At 37.4% G+C, this 15,096-nt stretch overlaps 1 long non-coding RNA gene across 1 annotated transcript in view; it reads right to left on the bottom strand.

Annotated features, from left to right (window-relative positions):
• Nucleotides 1-221: 221 nt before the first annotated feature.
• Nucleotides 222-15,096, bottom strand: part of LOC309488218 — a 513,708-nt gene continuing 498,833 nt past the window's right edge. The window contains exon 2 of the long non-coding RNA XR_014202060.1: nucleotides 222-376. This is a non-coding gene — a long non-coding RNA (uncharacterized lncRNA). The remainder of the gene's footprint in view (nucleotides 377-15,096) is intronic.

The following is a 15,096-nucleotide window of genomic DNA, read 5'->3' as shown; positions in this document are numbered from 1 at the left end:
ATATCATAATTTCCACAAAAGTTTACAGCAACTATTTTTTAACATGGATAATAAGACATTTATCTTGAGTCTCAAATCAGCATATTAGTATGATTAAAATATTTTTTAATAGATAGATAGATCGATCTATGAAAATATATATAAAATCCCAATTATGAAGCTTGATGATACATATGGTGACATTTCAGTGACAATTGCGAGGGCTTTAATTTACATTTACATTTATGCATTTGGCAGACGCTTTTATCCAAAGCGACTTACATTGCATTCAAGGTACACATTTTACATTTTTGTCAGTTCTTGCTTTCCCTGGGAATCAAACCCATGACCTTGGCGTTGCTAGCACCAACGCTCTACTGTTTGAGCTACAGGAAAGCTAGAAGTTTTCTCTTATTGGACTTGGGGGAAAAAAATCACTTTGCTGGCATTTAATGCTTGGATAAATCAGACTCTTTTATTAGTAACTCTTTGATTTCAGATTATAAACTGTACACAGCCCTCTTGTGTTTAAGTGTTAAAAGTGTGACAGGGCTGGAGGAGGATCATAGATGTGCCCCCCAGAGGAAAGTCAGCTTGAGGCCATTAGCCTTTATGCTGGCTAAGCTATCTTTCCTACTATCATCTGGGGAGGTAGTTTGTTTTGGCCTCTGCATTCTTCTGCTTCTCTTAAGTAGAAAGACAGTGTAGAGGGCCGCAAGTCTCACAAAGTTTCACTTGGAAAATTGATTTAACAGGGAAGGGAAACTTTAAGGCTACATAAGGCTAACTGGCTCCAAGTACACCACTGTAGTCTCTGTCAGGGATAAAGGACACTGTCCAAACAAGAGGGAATGAATCAAATTGTTTGTATGCTTTTGGCAGGATTCTGCCTTCCCTGATGTCTGATAGTTATGGGACCCATCTTTGCTGCTACAGTGTGTTGCAATTTTCCTGTACATATTGTAAATCTACAACTATTTTCCTTATAACTAAACAGATTTTACATACAAAGAACAATTGTTGAAAGAATAGTGAAGGGTATTTCAATCTGATACATTCACTGATCATGGCACTGCCACAGCACTTAAGTTTATCAGATGGTTTATTAAATCTCAATGTGAATATGATTCTGAGTAAGAATAGGCATTTTGAAACGAGAATCGTAAAGTGTTGAGTTTTATCGAAAGGGAACTTTGTGTTTTCCCCTTAGAGGTTGATAATTCTTTAGCTGAATGATGAGATTTATTTGAATGATATAATTTACAGAGAAACAGGATCAATCTTGGCATTATACAGAGCCTTTATGGTCACCTGGCCTCTAGGCCTTTTTTTACACCAAAAGTGCCAAAATCACCAAATAGTCGACTGACACCAAGAGCCAAACAAATGTTCATCATGATGATAAACAAATTGGTTACACTTTGTAGTTACATTGTACTCACTCAGAGAAGTTCTGAGTAATAATAACCACAAGCATGCACTACAGATTTACGGTTAGAGTTTGGTTTAGGGTTATTTACTTGTAATTATGCATAATTGACTGTTATTACTGAAGGGTGTGGATTTTAGAATAAACTGCTGCTTCATTGTATATGTAATAAGTGATTATAATAAAGGTATTAATCAATATCTTCCCTTCTAAATATCACATGAGTTGAATGACTTCTCTAGGCTTGTGAGATTTTACTTTGTTATAGAAGTTACCAGTGTGATCACTGAAATGTTCTTTTCATGTATTCTCTAATGTCTGTATTTGATATCTGAATGCAGTAACAGTGCTTGCTCATTTAGCCCGGCTTCCAGAAATGAAATATAGACTCGTTTTGTGTTTGAGAAATGTCTTCGGCATGTGTCAATGCATTCATCTGTTTTTCAAGGGTACTCTGACAACTATGGTCACAGGGGTCATTGAAGTCTATAGTTTAAGGGACCATTTCTCAGTTAAAGCCTTACTTTCCAGTTAGACTAAAGTGTAGCTCTCCTTGAGAGAAAGAACGCATTATCTTGATGTCTTGAGAAAACTCTCCTGTTTATAGAGCCTGGCCAAATCCAACCTTGGAAAAGCTGTGTGTAGGTGTGTGTGTTAGTCTTTTTGGTTACAGGTTAAGGAACCACTGGCATTATTGGAGATTGACTGAGTTGTTGTTGTTCGGGACATGTTGGCGCCCAGAAACCCAAATCTGCGACCTGAAAGGCCACGACGTGCCTAACTTCAGGGTCCGAGTGTCAGCTGCATAATCGATAAAGATATGCTTAAATCTATCTGTATATGTGTGGAAAATTACTATGTTTATCTATTTCTTAGCCAATCAGAAACTGCAACCTGTAGTAAGGACGTAGCTTAAACCTTGGTGTAGGGTATAACTGCTGTGATCTTTGTAACTGTAAGCAGGGCGGCCAATGAACTCCTGTGTGAGTCTTGAAGCTGATTTCTGCTGATGAAACTGCAAACTATCTTCAGTAAATCTTTTCTTTAATTTATTATAATTCTGACTCCGGGTCTTCATTCATCATATCTGGTTCTGGGTCTTTGACTGTAAATCCCCTTACATTACTAAATTAAGTAGATTAACGTAACGTATAACTACGTGACTTTTAATTAAAGTGTTACCCACAAATTTACTCCAGTACAATAGTTGACGCTGATTGACAGTGAAATTCACGCTAATACAAAACATCGCTTTACACAGAGATGAAGTTGGCATGACCCGAAAATTGCAACCAACTTTTCTTACCTATTAAAAATAAAAAATTCATTCGGGTCATGCCAAATAAAAAATTTAAGGCTGCTCTGTGCCTTCACAAAATTCAGTGTTTCATGACCAAAATCTTAAATCTTAACGTTTGCCATGCATGTTTTCATTTCCATCATTGTGAAGGATTAAAATTGCTCTGCTGGGCAAATATTGGCACTGATATAAATGGCTCAATATGAATGCATTGTTTTCCGAATTTTGTTTGCATTTAATTTTTATGTTTGGTGTGAAATGTAAAAAAAATAAAATAATTCCTGTTCCCCATGTACGTACTATGTACTTATTATTATTACAATAACTGTGTAATAACTAGGTACTAACCCTGAACCTACCCCTAAACCTATCCTTAACCCATGTAACCTTATATTACCCAGTACTTTCTTAGTTAAGTACACTGTAAGTACAGTACTGTGCAAAAGTCTTAGGCGGTTAATCCACCCCCCAAATGGTTTTAAGTCAGTTATTTATATCTTTTGCTGTAGTGTGTCAGTGGGAAATATCAGTTTACATTTCCAAACATTCTTTTTGCCATTAATTGTAATAATCCAGTGAGATTTGTGTATGCACAAGGAGTCTGACAACAGCCGGTATGATCTGATCTCACCATCATCGAGTCCGTCTGTGATTACATGAAGAAACAGAAAAAACTGAGACAGACTAAATCCAGAAGAACTGTGGGAACGTCTCCAAGATGCTTGAAGAAACCTTCCTGCAAAGCTATGAAAAACTATGCGCAAGTGTACCTGGACAAAAGCCGTTTTAAACGCAAAGGGTCGTTACACCATATATTGATTTGAATGAGTTAATAGAAGTTAAATCATAAATAAATTCAATTTGTGATCTTATTTTTGAAAGCATTCTCACTTTACAGCATTTTAACACAAGTGCCAGTACTTTTCACAGTACTGTAGCTTTGCAGGACGGTTTTCATGCCTAAGACTTTTGCACAGCACTGTACATGTAAGTGCACGTAATGTAAAATGTAAGTGCACGTAATGTAAAATAAAGTGCAACACATTTTTTTTTTCTATAAAGACAAAGTACAGTGTTTCAGAGCGAGTTAATGTTTAGTTCATGTTAATGTAATTAACCAATGTTAACAAATGGACAGTGTTACCGAGTTAATCGTTCATGTATGTTCATGTACAAAGAAGGTTCTTGCCATAATTGGATGGTGCACAGTCTTTTAATTTACTTTAAGAAAACATTTTTGGGTTAAGCTTTGGGTAAATAATACCAGGGCAATTGCAGAATATGCAAAACATTCCACGCCAGACTGCATGATTGCATTCCACCTCTAAATGGCCCTGTTTCCTTTCTCCTTGTTTTTCTCTGGTCTCTCTTCCAGCTGATATCACAAGCAATTGAAAACCTGTAAAAACCAGCCTGCCCAACGGCTCATTCCCTCCCCTCTCCTCTCTGATGAGAGCTTGGAAAAAAAATAGCTGACTGTATTTGCCTTTTGCGTCCTGCCAAGATCCACCTCGCTCACAGACCCGTCTGCTGCACCTTAGGGGTTTCAAATTCCTGCGAGCTCGGGATGAAACACTCATTTCACAATTAAACTGACCCGTCCCTATTAGCTCAAGCCCCCCGGGGGATCACTTTCCGCAAGGTGGTGACAAATTGCTCTTTTGAACCGAAGCCTGGGCCGTTATGGATGCCACATAGACTTTGTTTATCAATCTGCGCATACTAATAGAGGTCTGAATGGAGTCGGATTGAGTTGGGAATGTGGAGCCACTAAGAGCAGCTGATAGTGTTGCACATGTGACATTGAGGGAGGCTTTTTCTATTTATTTTAATCTATCTATACTATTTTGTGTATCAGATACATTTGCGAGTGTAGAATTTGTTTCTAGATATTTTGGTTAAAATGATGGGTAACACTTTATTTTACAATGTCCTTGTTACATATGTTACATGTACTTGACATAGTAATAACAGTAAATTATGCATAATTACATGCAACTAACCCTCAACCAAATCCTTATCCTACTCTAACCCTATAGTAAGTACATGTAGTTGCTTAATATTACTCAGTATTACTTAAAATAAAGTGTAACCAAATGATGACATGAAATATTCAGGGTTATGTTAAAAGAATGTGTGCTAAGCACTATACAGATGGTGGACTTTTCCCCATATGTGTCCCGTACAAGAACTCTTAAGCCTCGCTAGACCGTTGGGACCTATCTGTCACTCCAACATGGCTCTGAGATCACTTTCGGTTTATCACTATGGATTTTTTTGGGGTATGAAATCGAATCCAGGATTAACATAAACTACAGCTAGAGCTGTCATAAGCTGACAATGTTTAAAAAGGCATTTTTGTGGAAGCCAGCTATAGGATTGGTCTGAATGATAATCACTGGAATTAAAGTTTATTCAAACCTTGGGTAGCTTATGTAATCTCCCAAATAACTGTGGTGATGTTGTTACTTGCCATTTGGCAGATGCTTTTCATTCATCTTTAAGGACAGTCTCAGTGGAGCAACCATGTGTTAAGCGTTTTGCTTCACATCACAGTGATGATACAGCAGGGTAATGGCAGTAAACCTTCTATTCCTGCGACCAATTATTGGGTTAGTGTTATGTTATATGGCTTAGTTTCCAAAAGTGTTCACGTGATCCTTACGAAATCATTCTAATATGCTGATTTGGTCCTCAAGACACATTTCTAATTATTATCAATGTTGAAAACAGTAGTGCTGCGTCATATTATTTGCAGAAACAGTGATACTTTTTTTTTTAGGATTCTTTAAGGAATTGAAAGTTCAAAATAACAGAATGGTTTGACATATAAATCTTTTGTAACATTATAAATCTATATATATATTTACCCATCCCAACTTGATTGCCTTGGGAATGGAGGATGAGGTGAATGATTGGGCTATCAAGGAAGGCAACGTTTTTGAGTAAAACATTTAAGAAAGAAAAAGGGAAGCGAATAAAACTGTTAGACAGGAAGAAAAAGGGAACGGTGAGGAAAAAGAAAACAGTGGAGAGAGTTGGCCTGCATCTGCAGTGGTCTCAGACTGCGCGGGGGGCAGATTTGGGGAACAGGAAGTGCAGCAGACACCTGTGATTCTCATTTCTGTTTCCATTTCAGCAAGGCTGGAACAAAACCCTGAATTACACACACACACACACACACACACACACACACACACACACACACACACACACACACACACACACACACACACACACACACACACACACACACACACACACACACACACACACACACACACACACACACACACACACACACACACACACACACACACACACACACACACACACACACACACACACACACACACACACACACACGCAGCACCTAACCTGGTCCCTGTCTGACCCGGGGGTTTGAGCCCTTGTGCCAGCTAAACCTTTACTGACCCCTTAGAGCCCACTGTACGCTCACAGACCCACATAATCCAAACCACAGATCGAAGCAATAAATCCCCCCACCCCACTAAAGCGTTCCCTCTGCGTGCAGTTGTGATGGCAACCTAGGCCTTTTCCAGATGTTTCGGAGGCCCTAACTGAGCGAACTCCCTCTGTGCTTCTTTCTAGCTGTGAACACACAAACAACTCGCCTTTCCCCCACCTGCTGCCCCCTAGAGCCACAGCGCACAGACCTGCTGGGAGAAACATCATCACTAGTTTTTAAAGTAGGTGAGGATTTGGGTTTAAGTATTGGGTTATACGCTAAGGGAAGTCTTGAATAGCCAAGGCTTCATGACAGTGAGTGGTGTACAGGGAGTTCATTGGGACAAAACCGTGGTCCGGGTTTTATGACAGAGGATATCAAGTTACAGCTGTGCGCTCATTTACACACCAGGGGAATTGTTGCCAGTCTTAAAGCATTAGCTGTTGAAGTCAGTGTTGGATAAAATTCAGAATGTACGAATCGGCTCCATTTTGACTAGTTTTATCAGTCATTTTATTCTTTCCATCCATCCATCCATCCATCCATCCATCCATCCATCCATCCATCCATCCATCCACCAATGAATCAATCCACCCACCGATCCACCGATCCACCGATCTATCTATCTATCTATCTATCTATCTATCTATCTATCTATCTATCTATCTATCTATCTATCTATCTATCTATCTATCTATCTATCTATCTATCTATCTATCTATCTATCTATCTATCTATCTATCTATCTATCCGTCCGCCCATCCATCCATAAATTTAGAGTCTTTAAAATATATATTTTTTTTCTTCAAAACTTTAAAATTTCATTCAGTTCAGCTTGTTGGGGTCTTAGATAATTCAGCATTCTTCATAGGTCTCGCAGTTGGCATATGACATAACATAATTACAGCGCATAGATTTCCAAGGATACGGTTATCTAGATTGATGCCTTTGAGTACATAATTATCAGGATATACGTTAACATATGTAATCATATTTTATCTGACATAACTTAACATTGTGATCTAAGAGAGGGCCCTGAAGCCTCTCCAGTGTTTATTTTGTGAAGGGTAGGATAAAGGCTCACTAATCACTCTCAGCAGCAAGTGTGTGCATTCGCTTTGTCTGGCTTTCCAGTTGTATGAACATCCATCACGGCACCTGCCAAAGTGCCGTGCGCTGGGTCCTTGACCAGGCCGTTCTAAAGGAGGGCCACGTGTCCCAGCCACCCCCTAATGGGGCGACAACACCCCAGAGAGTGGAGCAGGGCAACAGGTGCATGTTTTTAATAGTGGCATGTAGAGCGCACATTTCCCTCCCATCCTCAGTGACGCTAATGATGGACGTGATGTGACATGCTGAGGGACAGGGAGACAGAAGGAATGACTGCTGGTGTTTACAGACTGCCTGGAGAGATCCTTTATAAATATAAACTCAACACAGTTGTTGGAGTGCAGCATCAGAATGATCATTCTTGAAGTTGAACTGCCTTGATGATTTACTCCTGTGTTTTGAATCATTATCATGTTGCATGGTCCAACAGCTTCGTGGTTGCTTGCTGCGTACAGTACACACTTCTTTGACCTTCTCTATACAAACATAATGGTGTTGTAACTTCTACTTCTCATTGACTTGAGTGATCTACAGGACATGTGGCAGTGTGTCGCTATCAGCACTGGTAACTGTCTTGTATCTTGACTCTGACACTGTAGCATTCTTGCATTTCAGACTGCACAGTGCTTAACTTTGTAGCACCAAGTGTGGTGCTGAGTTTCCCAGTTTGTAAACTATCTGTCTGTATGTGGACTCATTCAGCCCCAGGCCTTTTCTTACATATCTCCTTTCCAGGCTTGTAGGTTCAAGACTTGTACTTCTTGGATCTCTGGATCACACTTCTTTCAAACTCTTTTCATTCTTCTTAAAGGCTTTACAGAGATTGTTTGTCAAGATGTTTATGTGAAATTGCAAAGAATATTGGTTTTATAAAGATAAAACATTGTGAAATATGTTATTAGTACAGCATGATCTCATTAGTATTCATACATAATGTTTACACATACATTTGGATATACTGCTGTTAAAAAATGTTAGGTTGGTAAGATTTAGATCTGTTTTCTATTTTCATATACAGCATTTTCAAATGTAATTTATCCTTGTGATGGTAAAGCCATCCTTTTAATGCTGATTTGGTGCCCAAGAAACATTTCTTATAGTTTCAATGTTGAAAACAGTGGTGCTGCTTAACATATTTTTGTGGAGATCGTGGTATTTATAATTAACTTTTTTCAGGATTCTTTGATGAACAGAAAGTTCAAAAGAACAGAATTTATTTGAAATAGAAATCTTTTGAAACATTGTATTTACTGTATTTACCATCACTTTTAATGCATTCTTGCTGATTAAAAGTATTAAGTTAAAAATCATACAGAGCCCAAAATTATGAACGATAGTTTATGCTTAAACACAAATCACAGTGCCAACAATTTTGTTACAATATATTTAAAGTTTTTTTTATTTTTTATTTGTATTTTTTACTATTTTGTGTCCCATGATGTAATTTTAACCTTTTGTAAAGGGATGGAATCCTTAAAAATGTGTGGAATATGGAATCAGACATAGTGATAACACTGAACTTATTTAATCTTTTTGATTCCATAAATTCAATGTTATATGAAAATAATATAATTCGTAAACATTTGAACATCTCTAGAGTTGTTCAAATGTAAAATGGTTATGTTTTAGAAGCTGTCAATAGGATATCAATGCATGTTTCAGTGTCTATGCAAGGGTTATGCTTTAACATGGATACCTACGATTGTAAAAAGTGACCAGCTGACTTAACTTAAAAAAGTGAGGAAACCTGTTACCTTAAAATTACTAAGTAAATACACCATGTGTAATTGACAAAAATAAGTTGTGAACTTGACAATTCCACATAACTTAATTTTCTCAATTATGCATGAAGTTTATTACTTAATAATTTTAAGGCAACAGGTTTCCTCACTTTTTTTAAGTTAAGTCAACTATTCACTTTTTAAAGTGTAATGAGTTTATATTGAATAGTTAAAAATGAATTAAGCAACCGCAGCAAATCATTTCAAAGACTTTTCCCATGAACCCAGTGCTCTTCCGTTGAGTCCAGGGAAAAGTGCAATCCAGTTCAGAGCGGTGTGTGAGAACCGGAGACACCTTTAGCAGGGCTGACCGGTTAAAAATGCGGCCATGGGTTTTGAGGGCCAGCGGTTCCATTATCCATTATCTGAACGCGAGGCTGCGGACATGTAAAGATTTTGCAGGGCTTTTTCACTGGCTGCGGCATCTCCTAACACCTGCGCCAATGCTCTTTTGTCTTGGTGCGCATATGCGCTACGCGGGAGCTGGCCCTACATCTAGGCCAAGCTGTAAAAGAGTAGCTGCCTTTGTGCGAGCGAGTTCAAGTAATGGACCGATAAGATCTTGATGACCTCCTCTCCGTGCTCTTTTCTCCATTCTTCTGTCTGTTTGTCTCTCTCTCATGTGAATAAGCGAAAACCAGTCCGATTTGGTTCCCCTGGCCTTCCGAGGACACCCTGCTCTGGCAGCCCCACCGAGGCGCCTCACCTCGCCCCAGTGGCCTCCCCTCGGCCCGAACCCTTTATGTGCAAGGACTACCTTGTGGTGAGGAGGGGTGCGTGTATGTGTGTGTGTGCTTCCCGCGGGGGTAATCAGGTCTTCGGGCCGCCCCGACAGCAGACATCATCTCTACACTCTTTCAGCATGTGAGAAGATCCCTGTCCCTTCGCCCTGAATGAAAGGAACCCTTTCTTTTCCCACCTCAATCATTCAAAAACCCAGTCCGGTAGGTCTACAGTAACCAGATACGTCCAGAGCCTCTGTCCCCCTCCGATAGGAACTATGGGTTCTTTTTCACCCGCCTCTCTCTCTTTCCTCTCACTCTGGCTTTTTTTCCTTTTTTCTGAAGTCTACTGAGTGGCGATCATTTGCAGTGCAGGTGTCTGATTTTCATTAAAATTGCAAATTGAAGTGGATGCCTCATCTGATAAGAAGGGACAACCGGGACTCTCTCTTTCTGTCGCTTTCTGATTCTCTCTCACTTTCTCTCTCTCTTTTACTTACTGTGTATCTCACCACACAACAGTGAACACTCTATCTTGATCAGAAAATGTTTAATCACTGATTAAAAGAACAGTTCAGCCATTTACTCATCCTCATGATGTTCAAGCCCATGAGAGTTTCTTTCTTTTTTGGGACACAAAATGGTGGGTTTTTGAAGAATATCCTGACCACTGTTTTTGATATAATGAAAGGGAATGGATAAATTTTTACATGATCGATAATAGATATACTTGTAATCCTTACACATTTGTTTTCATTCTGTATGCTATCATAATCAGTGGTGGGTATATTTCTTACAAATTGTAGTCCATTATGCAAATTACATGACGAAACTTAGTAGTAGTAAGTACTTAGTTAGTAACGTAATCTATTACATTATTTTAGTTAATACAATCTGACTAATTGTTGATTACTTTTGATTACTTTGGGACTAACTTGTTTATGTAATTGATTTTAGGATAAGCTTGTACAATAATGATATAAAAATACAAAGAGTATGAAAATATATTCTTCGTTGTCAACAACATAAAGTATATTAAACATTACATTATGTCAAACTAATTATTAATTAAATTGTAAAAATGTAGAATTACAATAAATACATAAAAACAAATCAAAACACTAAAAAAGATTAAATATTTTGTTTACCTGCATGTCATGTGACCATTCACCGACATCAGAGAACCGTGAATATGCAAGTGTTGTGAATTTACTGACTTAAAATCTCAGATTTTTATTTTTTTCTCATGCTTTTTTTGATGAACAAATGCAAAGTTATTGACTAAATGATGAGTATTTCATTTTTGAGTGCACTTTTTTTTTTCGGTATGATAAAACCCCATTAATCTGTCTGTAAATGAAGGTGAGACTGTGAGTGGGAGAGAATGGAGCTTATGTGAGATATTGTGTTGAAAATCTCAGCCAACATCTTTATCAAAATGAATGAGTGATTTTCCAAATATCTCCCTCCAAACTCCTGGAAAAGAAAAGTCTCTTCTTCAGTATGTCACATAGCTGTGTGCGTTAGACTGTCCCTTTTTCAGTTTAGTTTTGAGTCTAAATGTGACATTTAGCAGTTTGGGGACTAATTAGAAACAGAGAAGAAAAGGAAAGAAAGAGAGGGAATCTCACAAGCAGGAATGCTGCGACTGGAAACCCCAGCTGTCCGTCCCGCTCTCAGCCTGCAGTGAAATGTCACACCAGATTTCTTTGTCCGAGTCTCTAAATTAGCAAAGACATTTGCTTAGCATGGAAAGCTTCTCTGTTTGAGAACACAACATCTCAACAGCTGTGGTCCATCTTTCTCATTTTCTCCTTCATTCAGATCTCCATGTTTTGACAACGGAATGAACTGGACCGTTAAGAGCTTTAATGCAACAGACAAACCACTTTCATGTGAAACTAAACTCAATTCTTCCTGCTATCAACACTTAGCTTAAAGCGCTAGGTGCACTCGATGGTCGTCACTCGTTATTCCAAGAGCATATGTAAAAATAATAATAATAATAATGGTCTTACTAATATTGCATTGTCTCTTACCACTTTAGGCTTGATTTATGGCTACACACAGCTGGTTTCAACCCATGTGGTCCGGTTGAACCTGACCTGTGGCCTTTATGGAGGTTTCCGGTTGGTTCTGGATGGTTTAGCACATGGATTCTCTACAGATGGACCTGTCCGCAGCGTGCAGCTGGCTAAGCAGGTCCTGACAGCCTGTGAGTTCTCAGGACATCATGCCACTGCAACGCACCTGTTAGTTACCATGCAACACATGTGCATTCCAGCATAAAGCTGCAGTGGAATGGATCACGGACAGTGAGAATGAGGTTCACTTAGGATTCAAAGTGTGAACTCAAGTCATCCTGTCATTACTTGTTGCATGTTTTAAAGAAAAGCATTGACATGTACATGTACTAATACTACTATTTAAAGGGTCAGTTTACCAAAAAATTAAAACTGTCATCATTTACTCAACCTCATGTCGTTTCAAACCCGTAAGACTTCAACACAAATGAAGATATTTGAATAAAATCTGAGAGATTTCTGTCCCTCCATTGACTGTGTACGTAACTACCACTTTGATGCTTCAAAATGTTCATAAAGAGATTGTAAAACGAATGAATAGAGCAGTTTAGTCCAAAGTATCCGAAGAGACACGATCACTTAATATGATGAACAGATTGAATCTAGGCTTTTATTCAGGTGAGGAGGGTGAGAAAATGATGACATAATTTTCATTTTTGGGTGAACTTGTGCTACCATTTAGCAATAAGACGATGTAGTTTTGCAATAAAATATCATTAAATAAAGAGATATCACGCTTTCCTTAAACCTTGAATACATCTTATCTTAATCATTATTTTCAAATTTATGTTTAAAAAAATATATTATATTAGGGGCTATTTTAAAACTTTAAATTAAAATTACTTAAGTATTTATATATTATTAATATATATTAATACCTTATTAAACTTAAGTACTACTTATTAAAGTTTAAAGGCTTAGAAAGTCATGATCTTGGTTAAGATATACCTCCATAGTATTTTTTACTTTATGCTCCATACATTTTTTTTATTTGCAATGAATATTAAATTGAGAACATGTTCACCATAAAAACATGTCTTGCCCGACTCATAGAGGAATTATCCCTATTCTACAAGTCAAGTCAAGTCACCTTTATTTATATAGCGCTTTTTACAATACAGATTTTTTCAAAGCAGCTTTACAGTGATAACAGGAAATTAATGCAACAAATATTATTTTGGCAGTACAGCAGCTCTAGAATAAAGTCATTGTCCAGTTTACGTAAGTTCAGCGTTGATTAATTTCCGTTGTAAAAATCATTAGTAATTAATTGAGACACACAAAGTGCATAAGGCCCCCAAACCACCAGGGGGCCCCCTTGCTCTCAATATTCAGGCTTACATTTTTTTATCTAATTAATTACATGATGTGGCGATTAATCGAATTAATCGCAAATAAATAGCACATCAAATTTGAAATTACCCACAAAAGATCATTTTAAAGTCATTATTGTGTTAAATGAGAAAAGCATCAACTACAATACATTTATTTAGAAAATATGAACAGAATTTTCACATAACTTTTAAGCTTCAATGGCCACGAGGGTGAGTAAATGATGACAGAATTTTTTTATTTTTTTATTATTAATATGGAAATAATGATTTTTTTTTTAAATGAAATGATATAAGACTGCCAGTAGGTGGCAGTTTTCTTTATTGTTTTTTTTTAAATTAATATGGAAATAATGATTAAAAAAAAAAGGAAATTATACTATAAGACTGCCAGTAGGTGGTAAATGTCTAAATGAGTCCTTCATTCATTAGATTCGTGATTCATTCAGGAATTAAGTAAATGGCTCTTTTTATGGATAAGCCATTGAATCATCACCCAATTGATTCGCTGAAATCACGGATTCATTTAGAAACGAAGCACCGCCTTGTGTTGCTCAGAGATGCACAAGAGTTCTGCCCTGAATTTATAGGTAATATTTTCGTTGGCAAAATTGAGCATAAACAGACAATATTTTGTCTAAAATATAACACAATAACCATATTTATTGTACTGTTGTATAAAATCAATATCATATTTGCACTTATTGCTTAACTATCATGATATAAATATGAGACAAAAACTCATACAGGGGCATTTTTGCCCTGGTATCTTGAATTTTATGGGGCATAAAAATGGGGCATAAAATCAGCTTTGTAAGATGAACTACATAGGTCTGGGGCGGGGAGTTAAATGCTAGATAAGTGCTTCTAAAATTTTAATAAAACGGGAGAATTCAACGTTTTGCTTATTCTGAATCAAGCTCCACTCTTTGCTGCACATCAACTTTGAAAACAATGATATATTTTAAACACACCAACACTTCTGTGATGCAATGCCGAAACTTTTCCTTAGCTGTTGACTTTTTTTTTTTTTAATTGAGGTTTCTGTGAATGGGTTTGAAATGAGTCTGGCTAACCAGCGCGACCATGGCTTGTGAAGTGATGTGTGTGTCCCGTGCACAAACATAAACACAGACTCCATCTGTTTGGTGGCATGCTGTGGTCTGGGAAGCAAAGTGAAGCCGAAGAGTTCACACGCGGCACAAAGAGCCAATTATGGGAAGCCACTGGATGGAGAGACAGTGGGAGAGAGGAGAGCGAGAGAGAGATAATAGAGGCTTGTCTATCCCTGATCGACGGAGATGTTCTCCTTAAGTGTCACTCTCTTCTCACTGTATCCAAGACAAGCAGTCAATGTGTCCATTAAGCAGCCTGGATGAATACATACCCACAAGCACAAGATTGCATTAAGTGGGCACATACTCGGTTAATTAAGTAAATGTTCTGTGTAAGAGGACTTGTTTAGGGGACTGTTTTTTCCACATAACTATACTTTTTTTTTTTTCATAAAAAATTCTGAAAGATCAATAGAAAGTAAATGGCTGCCACAAACTTGTAATATGAATGATTATGCAATGGGGTACAAAAATCTGAGATCACAAAGAAAACTTGGGATTGTTTTAAACAACAATTAACAGTTTTAAAAATTAACATTATGAATAAGAACATTTAACATAGAAATGAATAAGAAATATTGTGCACTACAAAAATAGTATTATTATTATTTTGATAATACTTTATTTTACAGTGTCCTTGTTACATGTACTTACCATAGTAATAACAGTAAATTATGCATAATTACATGCAACTAACCCTCAACCAAATCCTAATCCTACCCTAACCCTAAGTACATGTAGTTGCTTAATATTACTCAGTACTTAAATATATAATT

This window comes from Leuciscus leuciscus, assembly GCF_965113295.1.
Source record: "Leuciscus leuciscus genome assembly, chromosome: 23".
Classification (NCBI taxonomy): Eukaryota; Metazoa; Chordata; class Actinopteri; order Cypriniformes; family Leuciscidae; genus Leuciscus; species Leuciscus leuciscus.
The sequence above is the reverse complement of the archived record's forward strand: the minus strand, read 5'-3'. Positions and strand labels throughout refer to the sequence as shown.